Genomic DNA, 19,592 nt, shown 5'->3' on the forward strand with positions numbered 1-19,592 from the left:
GGGACGCCGACACGATGCACCAAAACGATTTGTTCCGCGGGCTCTTCCCTCCTACAACCAGCCTGAGGGCACGTTTCTACCAATGACACCCATGTCACCGGTGACACCCGCGACAAGCCGTGACTCCCGCATTTGCTACAGCTGCGGTGTGCTTGGACACATTGCTAGGTATTGCCACCGCCGCCAGAAGCGTGCTCCACGGTTTTATTCCTGCACACCCCGCGTGCCCGCTGACGAGCCCTGGCCGTATCCCAGTTCCTTCCAGCGGGTGCAGCAGGGACGCGCGAACCGCAGTGACTCCCCCGTTTCTGATCGCAGCCTCACACCACTACCGACACAACAACGACGCTCTCCATCACCTCGTCGTCGCTCGTTGTCACCGCCTCCGCTGGAAAACTAGCTGGTGCGACCGAAGGGGGTCAGGCCGCAATATGTTCATCTTCATCAAGACCCCCTTGTGTAAATTTGTTTAAAAACAAAGTGCGTGTTTTAGTTGACAATGTGAGTGGTTTTGCTTTAGTTGACACCGGGGCGGCAGTTACTGTTATGAGCCTGTCCTTCAAAAATCGTCTTGGACAAAAAGTTATGTTTTCTTGGGATCGGAACGCTACCTTTCGTGGAGTTGGCGGGGAAATGTTACGCCCACTTGGGGTCTGTTCTGTTTCAGTTACAATAGGGGACCCGACATTTCGAAGTGAATTTACTGTGCTTGCTCGTACAACGCATGACATTATTTTAGGAATTGATTTCTTGCGTGAGTGGGGGGCAACTTTGGATTGTGGAAGTGGCGCGATTTCTCTTCACCGCGACGCGCGAATTTCAATGACAGATAGCACCAGTGATGCCGCCGACGTTCTCTCCGTGTCACAAGGTGTGCGTTTGCCCCCTCAGACTGCAATGTTTGTACCTGTCAATACTTCTCACCCTCGTACAGGTTCTTGTTGTGGTTTCACCGAGCCCGATTATAACAATGCGCTCAAGAAAAATGAAAGTCCCTCGCTCCCTCATTGTCACCACTGATGGTTGTACTCGTTTGTGGACAGTGAACGTTTCAACCTAATCCATAACATTGCCGCTAGGACTTAAACTGGCAAGTTTTGATGAACAAGCCATTGTCAGCGTCGGAACGGTCGAAATCTCAACTGCCGAAAAAAATCCAACCCTGATTCCAACCATGATAATTCTGCTGACTTTAAGCGCATGATTAACAAGTCGCTGTCTTCTAGTGAGCAGTGTCTGCTGGAAGCTGTGCTTGTTCGCTACGCCACAGTGTTTGATTTTGCTCAAGGCCAACGAGCGTCCAATACACCACCGGCGTCTCGTATGGAACACCGCATCCATACAGGGCAAGCAACGCCAATTCGTCAGAAGCGCTACCGCGTTTCGCCGTCAGAGAGAAAAGTCATCGCCGAGCAGGTCGAAGAAATGTTACACAAAGGAGTGATCCAGGAATCATGTAGCCCTTGGGCTGCTCCTGTGGTCCTAGTCAAGAAAAAAGACAACTCATGGAGGTTCTGTGTGGACTATCGCCCCCTAAACACCATCACAAAGAAAGACGTGTACCCCCCTACCACGAATAGATGAAGCCATCGACTGCCTCCACTCCACGTCGTATTTCTCTTCGGTTGATTTACGGTCAGGATATTGGCAAATTCCCATGCGCCCCTCAGACAAGGAGAAGACAGCCTTCGTGACACCTGACGGTCTCTTTGAGTTCAACGTTATGCCCTATGGCTTATGCAACGCTCCAGCGACATTCGAGCGATTTATGGATGCCGTGCTCCGCGGACTCAAATGGGAAATTTGCATGTGCTATTTAGACGACGTCATTATCTACGGCCGGACATTTCACGAGCACAATCAGCGCCTGTCGATCGTTCTTGACTGTATCCTGCAAGCTGGCCTTATTTTAAACTCAAAGAAATGTCATTTTGGTGAGCGTCAAGCCCTCGTACTAGGCTTTCTGGTCGACAAAGACGGCATGCGACCAGACCCTGAAAAAATAGCAGCGGTTCGCGACTTCCAACAGCCACAAACGGTGAAAGATCTGCGAAGCTTTTTGGGCCTTTGCTCATATTTCCTGCGCTTTATCAAGAATTTCGCACAGCTTGCCTCTCCCCTCACGTCTCTCCTTCACAAAGACACCCCATACTTGTGAACTGCTGACTGCAAGACGGCGTTTCAACAGCTGAAATTTTTGTTGACTTCTGGACCGGTACTGCAGCATTTTGATCCGGAGGCGTCAACTGAGCTGCATACTGACGCCAGCGGTGCGGTTGTTGGCGCTGTGCTTGTTCAGCTCTGCGGTGGCCGTGAGCATGTCATTGCCTACGCTAGTCGGACACTTACAAAAGCGGAGACAAACGCCACCGTTACTGAACTCGAGTGCTTAGCAGTCGTCTTCGCCATTCAGAAGTTCCGTCCGTATCTACATTACCACGCATTCACGATAGTCACTGACCATCATTCACTCTGTTGGCTGGTTGGGCTGCGTGACCCGCCTGGCCGCTTGGCCCGCTGGGCTTTACGCCTTAAAGAGTACAGCTTTTCCGTTAACTATAGGAGCGGACGCTGTCACACGGATGATGATTGCCTATCCCGTCTCCCTTCGCCACACACTAAAGCTGAGGATGATGACTTCGATGACTACCTAGTTTCCATCTCTTCCGACTTTCCAGACCTGCGTACCTTCGAGAGCGAGCAACGTTGCGACCCTACCTTGAAATCCCTACGGGCAGCTGCACGTGAGCCAGCAGGAACAACACCGTTTACGTTTCGTAATGGTTTGCTGTACAAAAAAATTACTCGGCTCATGGTCACCCATTGCTTCTAGTTGTGCCCGAAAACCTGCGCCCTGCTGTCCTTCGTTCCATGCATGACGATATCACGTCCGGGCACCTTGGCTTTGCACGCACACTACACCGACTTAGACAGATTTTTCTGGCCCGAGCTCTGGAAAACAACGAAACAGTATGTCACCAGCTGTACTGTTTGCCAGCGCCACAAGCAAATGACGACGGCCCCAGCAGGCTATTTACAACCAGTTAGGCCACCGACCTCACCCTTTGGAAAAGCCGGCATCGACTTGCTTGGACCGCTCCCAAAGACGTCAGCTGGCTACCGCTGGATTATAGTATGCGTAGATTACCTTAATCGTTACACGGAAACGGCGGCACTTCGACCTGCCACTGCAGCAGATGTATCTTCATTTTTGTTGCATCACGTCATACTCCATCACGGCGCTCCCCGTGTTGTCTTCAGTGACCGTGGACGGCAATTCACCGCCGACGTCGTTGAAGAACTTTTACGGCTTTGTGGTTCTGCATATCGTCATTCCACTCCTTACCACCCGCAGACCAATGGCCTCACGGAGCGAACGAATCGAGACCTTACCAACATGTTATCAATGTACGTCTCTGCTGACCACAAGAATTGCGACCCCGTCTTACCTTTTGTAACGTACGCGTAAAATGGTGCCAAGCACGAAGTAACTGGATATGCGCCGTTATTTTGGCTGTACGCACGCACACCCCAGAGCTTTCTGGACACTATTCTACCTTTATCGTGCCAAGAAGATCCTTCCATCACCCAAACTCTGTGTCGTGCTGAGGAAGCACGTCGACTGGCGCATCTTAGGACGTTGTGCTCACAAGGCTACAGCAAGATTGGCTATGATGCGCGGCATATCCCCGTCAGCTTTACTCCCGGTGATTATGTTTGGTTGTGGGCACCTGTTCGGAAAAAGGGATTGTACCGCAAGTTTCTCGCCACTTACACCGGACCATTCTCAGCCGCTTGAGTGATGTGAACTATGTCGTCGCCAAAGTTACGGCAAGTAATCGGCGTTCACGTGCCACGCAAGTTGTTCACGGGGCCAGACTCAAGCAGTACCAGCCCGCCGTGGTTGCTCAGTGGCTATGGTGTTAGGCTGCTGATCACGAGGTCGCGGGATCGAATCCCGACCACGGTGGCCGCATTTCGATGGGGGCGAAATGTGAAAACACCCGTGTACTTAGGTTTAGGTGCACGTTAAAGAACCCCAGGTGGTCGAAATTTCCGGAGACCTCCACTACGGCGTGCGTCATAATCAGAAAGTGGTTTTTGCACGTAAAACCCCATAATGTTTTTAAGCAGTACCATCACAGGTCCCTTTTACCCGCTCCGCGAGCTTCGTCTGTCCCCGGGGAAAACGACGCAGACTGCGCGACTGGGGCAGAGAAAGAATTAGAGTGTGGGCGCGTGATCTCGGGGTACTCTGCGCTGGCTGGGCCTGACCTGTAGCTTCCCTCTCGGACCTCGTTTCACCTTGTAAATAAACATCATTCGTAACAATATCCTTTAATTTCAATTGGCTCCTTCTTTTCAAAAATAAAGTGTACAATGGAAAGTTCAACTTGGAACAAACATATGCAAACTCACAAAGTATTGACACTATGATTGAAGAGAAATATGCGCCACATTACTGCCCAGTAAACGCATTTCTAGCACAAAACAGATGCACTTATATGGCAGAGGTCACCAGTTGAGCTGCTAAGCATGGAGCTGGTAATGTAGATATATTGTGCAAGAAAGTTTTTTTGTGTGCGATATTTTAAGACAGCAGCTCAATTGATAACGTCCTGTACAGCGTATGGATGTTCCTGACCGAGAGTACAGTGCACTTAGAAATGTGTTGTATATTCTCATGTGAGGCTGCAGGTCTAGCTAGCTTTGCTTATAATTCACATAAAGCCATTCATGTAATGGCTGCACCCAATTGTTTCTAAGTGTGTCTTGTCGTGGTTCTGCAGCAATATCCTGCCCGGTCTCAAACCGGTACAGAAGCATATTATATTTCTTATTCAGTTGGCCTCCTCACGAAAGTAGTTTCCTGGTGCTGTTGGGATTCATCCGCTACACTTTCTCACAAATAGTTAAAATTAAATATACAATATTATCTAGTGTGTAGCAAATGAGTATAAAACTGCAAGGAGCATTGACATTAAAATCTTGCGCATCAAATTTCCTGTCATATATGGTAGCTTTTCATTCCAATTAGGGTAAGAATGCTATACTTCTGAGGAACAGCTTTCATAATTACATGATCAATTATTGTGACTCATTGAATATGCAATCTAACTTAAGTACAGCATGGCTTGAGATATGAACGAAAAATCAGATTTGGATATGATGCATCAAAGGTGCCATAAGCGTAAGTACAGGCAGGGAAGTGCACGAAAAAGACAAAGAAGCAAAATATAAATTGAGAATGGCACCATCCTGTTTCACATATCCCTTGCATGCACGTGTATTTTGCATGCGACAATGCATATACTTGCACAATGAACCAACTACCTGAAACCAAAGCTTTATTCCTACTGATGTGGTTAAGATGCGGTAAGAAAAATTGTTGCACTTCACAGAATCTTCGTCTCAAAACAAATAAATATGTGTCTAGGAAGATTAATAAATCGCTACACTATGGCACTCTATCTTAAGTCCAGAAGAATAATGTCTACAGAAGCGATGAAACTAAGGGGTTTTTGCTTAACACTATATGTTTACATCTGCTAATTGATGAACCAGTCTTCTACCCAGATGATCTCAGTTCTTTGCATTGAATGCATCTCTACGTCCACTAGCATACTTCGTTGGCAAGTAGATTGGAGAAACCACAATTTAAACTTTTTAAGAAAATTTTCAATTCCAAGTGACTCTCCGGCTTGTAAGATGTAAGGTTTGCACCACGGTGTACACCGTTAAAGCCCCTAACTGCTCCTTGCTTTCGCTTCGGGACGCACGAGAAGTCATTATCGTAAACGATAATGACTTCTTAAACACAGGATTCTCTGCCTTCAATGCTTCCCCTTTCTGGAACCTAAAAGCAAGCCATAAATCTAAAATTAGGTGTAAAAGATAGATAAAAAGGAAGGCATGAAAATCTGCCTGCTTCATGTCAGCGTTTAAAATACAGTATCAGTGGTTTGTATTTGCACCCTCGCATTCACGTGCTGTTAAATTTAAGCTATTAAAGCTGTGAAATGTATGTAAGCACCTAACCAAGCATGAGCTGTTGCTTTTTATAGTGAATGCAGACACCAGGCTCATTGCAAGTATGTATGATGTCACTAGTCAAACAAGCAATTTAATTGTACCGCTATTTTTTATCACATGGAGAGGAAAGACAAAGAGCAGTCACTCCTCACAACTAATCAGCGTTTTTAAACAAATTTCTAACTTTTCAATGACACTTGCTCCTATGTGTTTGTCTCGAGAAAGCATACTTGATTTTGACTTTCCCATCGGAGACATTACGTAAGTATACCATGTTAAGATGACTGCCTAGAGCACATGAGAATTTTCATCTCTGTGTGACATACTCTATTTTGATTTTGTTGACATTTAGTTTAATGGTACACCCAATATACCCACATTCTAGTTTTCTTGTCCAAACTGCATGGCAATGTATTTTGATTCTTTTGCGTGCCCTCCTCTGCACTACGTGAAGTCGCGCTGGGCTGGCTCTTTGACATTCGTGTGTCCTTGCAGCTGCCTTGTTGCGTTATATAAAGCGGGTGCCTGAAAAGATCGTGTACAAAAGTCAACACAAGGACATGGTGTAAAACAGCATTAAGAAAGTCAAGGTCATGGAACTCTTAGTCTTCCTACTGAAATACATGCGAAACGTCTAAATGACTGCAACAGTCAACTGCTAAACTTACTTCCGTTTTTAGATTGAAACAAAAAAGAAATAACCGACAGTTCGTCCTCATTCGGCACCAATGTTAAGATACTCTTGCTAATAAATAGAATATTGATCATTGTCAGATGTCATAGGTCTGTCATTAGTCTGGTGTGTCGCAAACACCACTTGTGACGCATCCTAAGTACGTGGCCAGTGTGCCCCCCGCACCATCTCTGGTTGTGCCGCTGCTCAAGCCATAATTTGAGGATCATATCTGCAAACATGATGTTCAGTAGTGATGGAAATATGGTCCTCCAGTTCAATGGATATGACTGGATGTGCCTATAAGAAAGGGCAACAAGGCTTGTTATGGCAAGCTTACCCACATTTCACTAATAACAAGAAAGTTCACTGCGGCCTGCATCTAAGTTTACTAAAAGGCATGAACTTATTTTAATTTATGATGTGTGCAAAGGAGTTCATTTTTGATAGACTGGACTACTGCTGCAGTTTCAAATCTAGCATTTTAGATTCTTGAAGGCATGTAAAAGTTGCAGTTAGACCGCATTTATTAGCTTATTAGACCAACTGTGTGTTTTGTGTACGACAGACGACTCGCAACACGGAATTAAAGCAACGTTTTATTTTTACACTTTATTTCTCTACTAAAAATATTAAAGCGATAAACACAGTTTGATCTGCCATGCAGTAGCAAGATGCGCACATAACGCTTGTAACCCCAAGAGGAACGGTGCTTTAGCTGTTCATATGACATAACTCTAAAACGCCAACTCATATTAGCAAATGCACAGGTATCTCCAAAACAATAAGCGTATGCAAAGCGCCCCTGCAATTCTAATTCCCCACAGCAGCCGTTATATTCGATGCGGATGCTTAACTCGCTGCTTGACAATTCACCGAGTTCCTAGGCATAAGCACCCTTTCAGATTCACACCGGGCTTGAAAACCACATCAGGAGGCATAAAACCAGACATATAACCACACCATTTAAATACATGAGCAAAAACAGTTCAGTTTTAGGGCTAAACACCATGAGACCGCTTTAGTGCACGACGGCGACGAGCGACGGCTTCGAGCGGCAAAACGAGCCGTCGCTTGAACAGATCGCTCGGTTCTGGAAATCTAGAAATCGTCGCTCTTCTTCCGGAAGTGCTATGAGCGACTAGCCAATAGCGCGAAGCCGGAACTGGATGTATGTACATCGCTCAAATACTACCGATTGTTGCGCGGAACGAGCAAACGGTTGAATTTTTATGCGTGCAAGGATAAGAACTTACTGGAAGACCTTAGGAAATATTTTATGCTACTTCTTACAGTAAAATACATCAACTTGAATTCCTAAAGCACGCGTCACGCTAGTTTCGACGCGTATTTGCAGCCCTAATACCGTCAAAACCGGGTAGGCGTCGCTCAATATCATTGCTCGCACGGAGTAGGACTTGTAGGCAAACGAGTGAACGCGACAGCCATCTCCATCGCATCGCTTGTAGCTGTCGCGCGCAAGATCGCTTATTTGGGGTTTATGCTTTATTCAGCATAAAACATGGATTCCTCATGCGTTTTCAGTAAATTCAAGAAAACGCGCCCAATTGACCTCTTGCAGAAAGCAGCTGAATGACTGCGGCAAAGTTACTAACTAGCACTGGTGCTGCACGTAACTTCAGTGGTTGCCGATTACCGATGGGCGAGACACCGTCAAGCGCGCGGCTTATTTATAACGAATGCATGCCGCCAGCAAAATGACGCCTACTGTTATGTGACTCCTTATTTCAACAGCGTTCCGTACACAGTAGACAGCCAAAAAAATAAATTCAAACACACAAAACGTACGCTAAGCACGCTCCGCATAGGTTCGCAATCATGGGCTGGTGAACAAACCATTTTAAGCATCCTCTCACCTAACGTCTTATTGAATATACCATTGTTCTTGCAGCGTTTGCAATTTTCATAGCTCTTACGGATAGTGGCAAGTGATAAAATCACATGCAGTTATCGCGACGACTGGCTTTTTTGATTGACATTGAGACACGCGCGCTTGCCTAGTCCATTGTCAATCGCGTCGGCTAAGCGCTGCGACGACTTCCTGGCGATAGCATGTCATAGACGCAGAATGTGCACCTAAGTCACAATTTACTTACCGTGGAGGATTGGCTGTTATATCCAACGAATGACGAACGACTGTCATGTTTTCGCGGAGACGCGGGATGGCTGACACACGTTCTCCCTTGGATGGCCTCCGTTGCTGCTCGCTGGACAGATCCCTTTTCTCCGGTGCTGTGCGGTTCCGCGATGTTGAGCGCGTGCGAGGTGGAGGAACTCCGAGTGAAAAAGTAGAGCGCTTTGCTCCGCGTCCATTTGAACTGTGGCCGCCTGTTCTCTTAGAAGCAGAACGGTCTGCTGTTTGTTTAGCGTGCATGAGTGATACATTGCCATGTTCGGGGCCAGCTTCCTACAGTTGAAGCAGAATACTACGCTACGTTTTGTTCTCTATTGCCGCAAGAGTAGAACGGGCATTCTACTCTCTCTCAGAAGGACAGAGTGAAAACCACATTTCACACTCTCCTTGGTGACGCAGTGAACAATGCATTTCACTCAACTCGACATTTTGCGAGAGTAAAACAACGCTTTGAAGAGTAAATCGGCCGCTTCACTCCTGCGTACCCTCCCTAGTTTTTATAGTGTAGATTAAGTATATTATGTACTATATGTTGCCAGCTTAAATATACGTGTCTGATGCCATCTAATAATAGGAAAACTACTAGGTTTGTATGCAAAGGCACGGCCAGCAGACGACGAACGAGTGTTTAATGTAACTTGATTTGTGCAGTAGATTGGCATGCTCACGAAAAACGCACCGAACATCTTTGAAGCCTCCGGGGATGGGTGTTACGCATCACTGGCAGTACTTTCTGCCACGTTATTACGCGTCCTGTGTACCTTTGCTCCCTGCTGTACATTAGAGTTCGCACTTGTGTAAGGACAGGTAGTGTAAAGTATGGAAAGTTTTTTACAGAACAAATTGGTAGCACTGGTGGATGTTCAATGTTCGTCGTACGGCATCCACCAAAGGAACGAAGAAACCACCATCAAATAAAGCTAACACAAAATAATCGTGAAGAAACAAAAACCACCAAGTTGCATAATACCAGATAGAATCACGCATTTGAATGTGAAGAAACCGATACACCCATTGCGAGAGTGTGAACATATGGTTGGAAACTAATCACCAATGCTTCCAAAATCAAAAGTCGCTGCTACATTTCTTTCAAAGTTTTAAACGCTTTCCTGCTCCCCATTTGAATCAAAATTTGCCGTCCACGAGGATGAAGGAAGTCGAGCTCACGCACTTGCATTTTTCTTCCCGTATCATTTTTGCCTCAAGGATATTCCTTGCCAACTTTTAGCTTGGGCTAGCAGAAATCGCTGTTTTGTAAAAGAAAGCGGTGCAAATTTCCACGATCTGGAATGAACAGCAACATTGCTGGGCCCTTCTATCTGCTGGCACTTGTGTCTGTGTTTCCTAAACCATTTATTAGCATATAGTCTTCTCTGTATGGGTTGTTTCGAGATGTTTAAATGGGTAAGCAGTGTTGGAGTACTTGACGCACTCTTCGGGGACTATGTTTGCATGCTGCCAATCACAACGGGGACTATTGCAGGAGGACAAAACAAGAAAGAAAACAATTACTAATAAAGTGTGAATCCGAAGTTGCAGATCTTATACAATATTATTTGGGGTTGAGGGAGCAAAAATCATATAGTAAAAACATTAAGAACAGACATACGGCACATAATGATCCGATTTAAGAATTGCACTGGGATAAGAGGAAAGTACACGAGATGTTAACTGTGGGTAGTGAGTAAGTGATTTTCAAGTAATGTTATAAATTTACTCAAATTTATTCAAAAGGAAGAAAGAATATCTGAGACAGCTTGTGTTGAAACGGTATTCTCTTAAGGTTAGTGGATGTTTGTGGCATGATTGTCTAGGTTCGCATTTAGATACAAATCTTGAGCTGAGGATCTGAAGCTGCGTATGAAGGAGTTGGAACAGCATTTCTTAGAGTGGGAATTTAGTGCAATTACTTAGTGTTATGAGTCCAGATCTTTGAATTAATTCTGAGGGTGAATCAAATAGACCATATTTGTTGTAGACAAGCCTAACGGCTTTTCTTTGTACCCCTTCCAGCTTGATAATTAAATTGTTTGTGGACATGAACCAAACTACATTTGCATATTCTAGTATAGGTCGCATAAAGGTAATGTAGCTTTGTTTTAGGTGGTGGAGATCGGTGTTGCCTTTTAAGGAAGGAGGAGGAGGAATAAACTTTATTAGTAGAAATGAGCCGACGGTAAAATCGTCCGAGGTGGGCGGCGTCCCTAGTCCAGGATGCCGTGGGCTTGAGCCGATAGCTTGACCCTGCTCACCAGGTGATGCTGGTCTTCAGGGCTCGAGCTTGTCAGCTGGGCCTCCCACTGCTCGACAGTTGGTCTGGTTATGGGCGGTGTCGATGGGTTTTGTTGACATTCCCATACTATGTGGTAGAAGGTATTGGGCGTAGAGCAGAAGGCGCATTTGTGAGTATAGCTCGTAGGATACATGGCGTGTAGCAGGGTGCCGTGTGGGAATGTGCCGGCCTGTAGTTTTCGGAAGATTACCGCCTCTTCTCTTGTCAGCTTGGGATGCGGGCACGAGGTTCACCAGGTTCACGAGGTTCACGGGCACCGGTTCAGGGGCACGGCACGAGGCTCACGAGCACCAGTAGACCAACAAGATTGCGTCCCCAAAAGATACGCCGATATCCTGAGCCACCACAGACTGGGTAGGAGGATCTATCCATCCCCGCATCCCTTTTAAGGAAGAATAATTTCATAAGGCGGACGATGTAACATAGTTTACGTGTGCCTCTCATCTAAAGAAACTTGAAATCACTATTCCAAGGTATACAGCCCGTGGTAGAATTGGTAGCGCATCGGGTCGCTGGGCTGACGTAACAAGGTTCGAAGCCATCGGACCAACTTGTGTCACTGAGTAGGTGGCAATGCGTACATACGTGCTACTCATCAATTAATCTCTTTCACGCTGACACGGACCATTGTAGATGCGGGAATGAGTAGGCGTCAAAGAAAGTCTTCGATGCCGACTTGGAGCATTCAGTAGAGGCCATAGACTCTGTGCTGATACTGAATTAACATGTTTGATTCCAACTTGGGGCACTGGGAATGTGCTAATGGGTGTGTGGTGCTTATCAATGAACGTGTTTGATGCTAACTTGGGTAACAAGGTATGTGCCACTGGGAACGTGCTGCTCTACAATAACGAAATAGGTCCCTTAATTTTCTCCGAGGTTGAGCAGAATCGAACCCTTGTCACAAGGGTTCCTCAAGGATAGCAACCCGATGCATTAGCAGCCTGTGAACCAATGCACTGTTTATGTACAGCTTTTTTAGTGAACCTCTAGCCAACTTGGGTCATTGAGTATGTGCCACTAAGCGTACGTGAAGTGAAGGAACAATTTTAAGCGTTCGCAGACAGTAGCGCACCATGCTTCTCGTCATGGAGACCAAGCGTAGGCTTCTCGGCAGTGCTACTAGATTGCGAAGCATCTCCAGAAAGAAGCGCGAGAGATGAGCCCAGTTACCGAATGACTCGTTTTTCAGTGTTCGCATGCATCGGCGCGCCACGAACTTCGGAGGTTACGCGCAGCCTTCGTGGCGGCGGCGCTAGATGGCGCCGAGCGCTCTTAGGGAAGCGCGCAAGAGGAAAGCCGCTGCACTACACGCCTCATATCACGGTGTATGATATATATATTCTTTAGGTGAGGACACTTTCCGGGTTGCTTGCGAGGCGTGTTCGACAAGGTAAATCAGCAACGGCGGGCGTCCATCGGGCCGGTCACGGCAGCAGCCACCTGTAGGCGATACGACGCAACTTCAAGACAGAAACGGTTTTATCTCCCGTTGGTACAGCAACAGGTTCTGCGCGGGAAGTCTGAAATGATAGAGTGACGTGGCAAAGTAGGCCACCGTGGTGAGGGAGAACGTAGGGGAGGGGGCATCCCCTCGACGGAGCAGAGACGTCGCCGCGTGCAGACGCCGTTCTCTGGTTGCTTGTGTTATCCGCACGTTTATTGACCTGCACCAACCTCTCGCCTGCCTTCTAACTGAATTTGCGTCGTCACGCCGATAGGTGTCCGCTACCATCACCATACTGATGGATGCGCGCGGTCGCCACTATGTCTGGTCGATCGCACCTGGCGAGCACCGTCACCTAAAGAGTTCACATTTAGCCCCACGCCTCATACATAACTCGCTTCGACCGTGGTAATACGCCGTTTCGCTATATAGATTCAATGCTGACGAAAAGACAGTGCTTGTGCGGTGACATTTTGTGTGGACAAGATTACTCGTGCGGAGAGTGTGTCTAAAACGCGCATCCGCGTATTGGGAAACATGTATATAGCAGCTGATTGTACCATATCATAATCGCCTGCCACATATTTTCCCTGTATCACCCACTTCCCCTTACCCCAGTGAGGAGTAGCATGCTAGAGACACGCTCTCCATGCCGACATCTACTGCTTTCTCTTCAGTGTAATATACTCTTCCTGTTCCTACCGACAGTCATCGTCAGACGGGTTCCGCTGCAATTTCTTCATGTCTCATTTCGGTAAACCAATACAATAACGTTATCTAGTATAGCTCATGCGATTTTGCCATATATGATCACAGTTAAGGTGGACACCGCTAGATTGGCAAACAAGAAGACTCTAACTTAGCCTCTCATTAATGCAATAAGTATTCTATGTAATGAAAGGAGAAAAAGAAAACGAGGGAACGCCCGAAGCAACAATGGTTATTCTGGTCTTACGAGAATCAGTACGCGTAATTGAGATTACGGCACTAAACGGGGCATCCTTATGTAGAAATGCACATGAAGCGCATTCACACAAACGTTTAACAGCATCAAAATTTATCGTGCTGCTGGTACCAACACTAAAAATGTTGCTAGGTTGATTAAACTGCGTCGTGCTACGTCCAGTGTTATACGCGTAACTATTTATGACAACTATGTGTTAAAAGTGCGGACTATAAGATCTCGGGAGTCATTGCTATTGTTGTCATATTGTTTTGGTATGGTATGGTATTGTAAAATTTTAATAAAGTCGTGCAGATCGTGAGTCTTCACGAAGCGGGCCGCTTCCACGTGGGAACCGGAAGGCCGAGACTCTCGGCCGCATCGTGGGCCTGCTCGACATCCTAGAGTTCGTCAGCCAGAAGAGGGCTGCAGAGAACCGCCTCCAATCTGGCCGAGCTGTTATCGATGATAGAGCGTGACCGGGCACGCATCGCCAGAGCATCTAACGGGGCTATTTCACCACAACCGCGGCAGGTAGCATTGGTGTAAGTATCCGGATATTTTATGTAAGAGCGACCGATTGAGATAGGTATTCGTTTGCAGAAGACGGAGCGTTAATGCTTGAGCTCTATTGAGCCGCGGATGAGGAACAAAGTAGGTCTTACGGCTGAGATAGTAGTGTTTACTAATCTCGTTGCAGGTGGAAGGCGTGTCCCTGTTCTCTGGGGTGTCGGCTTCCGATTGGTCGAGGGTAGCGCGGTGGGAAGTTCATGCGCAGCCCCGTGAGCCGACTCATTGAGGTTGGAAGGAGCACCCTTTATCTGACTCTGATGTGCAGGAAACCAATAAGTGAAGTGGTGCGTGATTGCCTTGCCCACAAGAATTCTGAGGGACTGTTTGGAAACGGCGCCTTTTTCAACTGCTCTGACTGCAGATATGGAATCACTATAGATGACATCACGTGAGCTATCCAGCAGAGCTAGTGCAATAGCCGTTTGTCCAGCTATTTCGGAGTCCCTCGTCCAAACCGAGGCAGCATTGGTGATTCCTTGACTACCATCGACAGTGATGATGGCGAACGCCCGGCATCCCTTACAAGAAGCGGCATCCACAAAGCTGACCTGTCGCTGATCACTGTGTATTTGCCTAAGGAGGTTGGCCGCCCCTGCCCTCCTTCCACCGCGATCATGATCGGGGCGCATGTTCGTAGGTATGGGCGCGGCCATAATGTTCTCACGAATCGACAGAGGAACGTCAGAGAACTCTTCCTCAACTCTATCGGGGTGATATCCGAGTTCCTGCTAGATGGGTCTCCCTGCTTTCGTTGTAGTGAGGCGAGTTAGCTGCGCGTGCTCCTGGGCCTCTGCAATCTCTTCGAGAGTATTTGACTGCCGAGCTGCAAAAAACGCTCTGTACAAATGTATACAGATAACCCGAGAACCCACTTAGTAATCTTTCTAAGCTGTGCAAACAATTTATACCGCTCTGCCTTTTTCCATCGATGCATGGCTGCCACGTATGTAAAGGGGCACAGAACGAAGGTATGCATTAGTCGAATGAGCTTATCCTCCTTGAGTCCAAGATGCGGATTTGATACCTTCCGAACTAAACTAACACCACTTTCAATTTTAGCAATTAGCTTGCGTATAGTCTTGCCATTTGTACCCTTTGAGCCAATGATCATGCCCGAAACATTGAATGAATCGACTCTGGATATGCGGCAACCGTTTCTTGTATATAGGTTATTGTCTCTGTTTTTCTAACGATGTCCACCCCTTGAGCCTTGGACTGCGTTTCTTGGGACTATACAGTAAGAGTTCCGACTTCGAGCGGGAGCATCTGAGACCGGTGGGTTCGAGATAGGTTTCGATAGTGTATGACCTTCTGTAAGGCTCCCTCAACCTGACCGTCATTGCCTCCTGTGCAACATATAGTTATATCATCAGCATAGACAGTGTTTGATGCCTTCAATCTCGAGAAGCTTTCTGCTTAGGTCGACCATGGCTATATTGAATAAACAGGGGGAAATGACTGACCCCTGTGGGGTGCCGCTCTCACCAAGTTCCGGCAGTTGTGAATCGAGATCGGCCACCCGGAGGGTAGCCTTCCTCTCCGAGAGGAACGATCTAACATAGTTATAAAATCTCTCGCCCAGAGTGATCCGAGATATTGAGGCTAGGATATGCGAATGTAGAACGTTTTAGAAGGCCTTCTCAAGATCAAGTCCCAAAATGTCCCGAGTGTCGCTAGATTTGTCGTCTATGATTTGATGTTTAATCAGTTTCATGGTATCCTGTGTGGATAGGCCTGGTCTGAATCCTTTCATACTATGGGGTAAATGTCATTATTCTCCAGGAACCAGGAGAGTCGATTCAAGACCACGTGCTCCGATACTTTACCCACACAGGATGTAAGCAAGATGGGCCTCAAGTTGTCAACGCTAGGTGTTTTGCCAGGTTTGGGGATGACTACTGCGAGAGCAGTCTTCCAAGGTAATGGGACGGTTCCATTCCTCCAAATTTCATTAATGTCCTCTGTGAGGTATGCGATTGATTTGTCATCCAGATTTCGCAACGCCTTGTTGGAAATGCCATCCGGCCCTGGTGCGGATCTACCATTGTGTCCATGTAGAACCTTACGGATCTCCTCAACGCCAAACTCCGCATCCAGGTAGGAATTGGCCTGGCCCTGGTAATGGAGACGTACAGGAGACCGCCCTGAGCCGACTGGGAGGTAAACATTTGTCAGCAAGCGTGTGGAATAATTCATCCACAGAGGTCATTCGTGCGGCCTCATGTATTGTTCTACAAATGACATGCTTCTGATTAGACATAGTATTGGTCTCGTTAAGCAGGTGCTTAAGCAAGCTCCAAGTTTTGCCATTGCGCATTTGGCTATCTATCAAATTGCAAACCTCATCCCACTGCTGTTTAGAGAGAGTTAAAGAATGCTCCTCAATGGGTTTGTTATCTCAGATATCTTTTGTGTAGCCCACGATTAAGTCCTTGACACTTCCATCTGTTCAGAATGGACTGTTTGGCCTCTAACAGATGGGCTAACCTGCTGTCCATTTTCTCAACAGGAAGGTCGGTGCAGATCTTAAAGATTGCACGCCGAACGTCTTCTTGAACCTGAACCATCCATTGCTTTATGGTAGGTAGGGAAGCTGAGGGAGGCCTCTCCTTCCGAAGCTTGCGGAATTTATCCCAGTCCGTGTACGAGAATTCGCGCGGTTTTTTACCCACGATAAGATGCTGGGCCTCACAAATATAGTGGTCACTACCAAGGTGCTCAGCCAAGTTATTCCATTTGGCTTCAGTCACGTTCTTGATAAAGACGAGATCAGGGGTGGAGTCTCTACACGTGGACGTCCCGATTTGGTTTGGAAAGTCAGGGTCAGTGATCAGCGTCAGGTCCAGATCCATGGCATTCTACCAGAGATGCGTACACTTACTGATATCATATTGTTACGTAGGAAGACGCAGACGAAAAGCTATGTGCAAGTATATTTACAAGATATTACGCTGCGCTTGGCCAAGAGGCAACAGCCCGCGCTAGCTTCTAATCGTCGTCGTCGTCTTCACACTGCTCGCCTTTTCGTGATCGCACATATTGTTTCGTAGCAATATTTATAACCCCAGACATGAAGCGGGGCATTAAAGTCTCCTGCGACAATAAGAGGGCTTGAGCCTGCCATGTCTACGGCCTTGCAGAGCAGATTCTTAAATCGTTGCCTTTTTTCGTTGGGACTGCTGTAAACGTTAAGAACATATATGCTGCCTCGGTTGACCCAACCAGGTACGATCTCTACCATGACATACTCAGTATTACTACCAGCCAATTTGAGATCATGTGTCACATGAGTGAGTTTCTTACTAAAGAAAGTACATACCCTCCTCCCCTTCCCCCCCCCCGACTGCACGGCGACGGAGCAAAACCCAGTCATCGAGATGCCAGGCGAGAGGGTTTCCTGTAATAAGATAACCTGGGGAATCTTATCACAACTGCATAGATACCGCTGTAGGGGAGCCTTCTTCCTAGAGAAGCCCCTGCAGTTCCACTGCCGAATCCGGAATGTCTGAAGGGGTGGAGCCATCTCTTACGCTGGACACCGACCCTAGGTGGGGCTAGAATCGGGGCTACATTGCTAGCTGCTGGGTCAGAAAGACGTATCGGTGTGTTCGGTGGTGCTACCGGACCCACAACAAACTCGAGAAAGGATTCCATTTTGGCTAACCGCTGATTGGTGTTTGTTTCTAAGGTCGTCATCTTGCTTTGCATCTCAGTGATCCTATCACCTAACTCTTTCATACTTTCACTGAGGGCGGTTAACATTTCGCGCACCTCTGATTTACCTTGACGTGACACGTTCTCCTGATGACAAGCTATTGCCCTCTTCTTCGGTGGTCGTGACCCGTCGCTACCCTGGGCCATCAGGACGCCCATAATTTCCACGTTGACGGCAGCGGTGGGTTGCGAGTTCCTAGCACCCTTAATCTCTGCTATCTCAGCCATTAGCCTAAAAATGTTCTCTCTCATGGCCGCGTTCTCGCGGTCTAACTTAATGATTTTTTTTTCCAAAGTATCATCATGCTCTGGCAGGGACCTCGACATCATCTCCGATGGTCCTCCACAGACCCGATCTGCCGAAGTGTGGCGGCCCTCCTTGTGGACGACCTGCTGCTGCTGATGATGTCCCCTGACTCTGGATCTTAACCTGGATCGGCTCCTGGGCTCGAAGCAAACCATCGAAGCCGATCGTCCTCTGGAGCGACCACGGGAACGGCTTAGGGAACAATGGCGACCCCTAAACCGCGATCTGGAGCGATGGCGACCTACCTCGGGTGCTGTTTGCCGGGGCCGATGCTGGTCGAGCTCCGGGAACTGGAGCTCGCCACCTTGGTAATCCGGGGTAGAGCTTCTCATCCGGCTCCTTTCGGCTCTGGCTCGTTCTCTTCAATGACATCGAACGACGTATGGGATTTTAAAGCGTTGTCTGCATTCCTTTCCTGCCGTGAGATGGCTCTCGCCGCAGAGCTTGCATTTTGACATGCACTGATGCTGCTCGTCTGGGTTCGAGGCTCCATATCCTCTGCATAGGGCTTCGCTGGGCGTCGGACATACGTTGGCACGTTGGTCGAGCCTTCCGCAAGCGTAGCAGATGTCGATCTGCTTACGATATAATGTACATCTGACCAGTGCATTGTCATACCTGACGTAGTTTGGTATGCGGTATCCGTCAAAGGCAAATATGGCGGTGCCAGTGTCCTTCATTCTCTTGGCTACGAGCGCCAGAGGGTGTCTTGCGTTAACAATCTTGCGCTGCAACACCTCTGGCCCGTCACAACGGGCAACGTCTCGTATTACACCTTTGCACGTAGCACGTGGTGTCGTGCGATATGCCGCTACCTCCTGCATACGACCCGCCACCAAAATATTCTTGATCCCGACATAATTGGTTGCGTTTTCCTCCTCGGGGGTAATGACCACGACGATATTCTGTTGATAGTCAAAACATATCGTGTCCGCTTCACGCTTCGAATCCTCGATGCAAGCAGCGGTGTTGATTGCATCAGCCACCATAGTCGGGCCTATCCTGGTTATATTCAGGCCACCTCTCACTCTGATCACAATTTTTATGTTCTCCCTGGGAAGCGGCGGCATTCTTCCACGACGAATAATGCGGCTCTTCACACCAGCTCCGGTCCTGCCACGATCGTTGTGCCCGGGCATGGCGCTAGGCCTGGCGTGCAACATGTAACCACGCAAACAACAAAGGACAAAGAAGGCAACACACAGGACAGGCGCGGATATGTGTGTTTCCTTCTTTGTCCTTTGTTGTTTGCGCGGTTGCATGATGCATTCCAATATCGACCACCAACTAGCCCGCCTATCCCTGTTTAACTAGGCCTGGCTCCATTGCCGGGCCTGTCCTTCGACGATTTTGTCAAATGGTGTCTTTGGCCGGCTAATTTGCAGCCGGAATCCTCTAGAAAATCATAGGGGGGTAGCTCCACCCCTTGCACTATGTATTCCATAAGAAGAGGT

Source organism: Dermacentor andersoni, chromosome 6 (assembly GCF_023375885.2).
Source record: "Dermacentor andersoni chromosome 6, qqDerAnde1_hic_scaffold, whole genome shotgun sequence".
Classification (NCBI taxonomy): Eukaryota; Metazoa; Arthropoda; class Arachnida; order Ixodida; family Ixodidae; genus Dermacentor; species Dermacentor andersoni.